The sequence below is a fragment of the Plasmopara halstedii genome, assembly GCF_900000015.1.
Source record: "Plasmopara halstedii genome assembly, contig: Scaffold_3120, whole genome shotgun sequence".
Lineage (NCBI taxonomy): Eukaryota > Oomycota > Peronosporomycetes > Peronosporales > Peronosporaceae > Plasmopara > Plasmopara halstedii.
This window is the reverse complement of record NW_020190023.1, coordinates 501,855-502,634: the sequence shown is the minus strand read 5'-3', so window position 1 is coordinate 502,634 and position 780 is coordinate 501,855.

The following is a 780-nucleotide window of genomic DNA, read 5'->3' as shown; positions in this document are numbered from 1 at the left end:
CCGGGATGGCAGCAGATCCCCTCCCGGAGGCGGTCACAGTGGCCGTCTTTATGGAAGGTATCCGCACTGGCTTGGCCAGAATGGAAGTCTTCCGTGGGCATTCGTCTTCATTTGAAGAGGCGGTGATTGTGGCATTGAATGCCAAATTTAATTTCAAGCCGGCGTTACTTGGTTGGACTGCACACTCTAACAGATCGTCGAGCAGGTCTGTGCCCGTGGCTCTCAGCTATGTTGAGGACGAGAATGTAGAGCTCCGAGCTGCCGGGCAGCATACACACATTTGACGATGTTTTGTCTGTGGAGACACCCGTCACCTCTAGAACGATTGCCCCCTGCGCAAGGCGCAAGGTTCTTCAAACCATCGCTCCAACGCCTACCAATCTGTTCGTCGCGGGGAAACGACACCACTCAGTAGGCGCGGGGCGACCTCCTGGGGAACAACTGAGTTCTGTTGAGCCTCAGGGAGGCATAGGTCAACAAAGCCCAGCTCCGAAGAGCTCTGTGCTCTTAAACACGGAATGTGTGTGCAAGCCGGGCTTGCTGGTCGTGGAGGCGACCGTGAAGGGTTCGAGAAGCCATAGAAGATCCTCATCGATTCTGGGGCGTCGGGCAACTATGCTCGACGCTCCACGATGGAGGGAAGTTAGCTGTATGCTGAGGCGCTGAAAGCGCGGTTGGGTCACATCGTCACTGTTCGCCTAGCGACGGGAACTCGTGTCATGGTTCCGAAGGTCCCTGTGGGCCCCGGCGTCAAGTTCCTTGAATTTGATAGCGCGGATA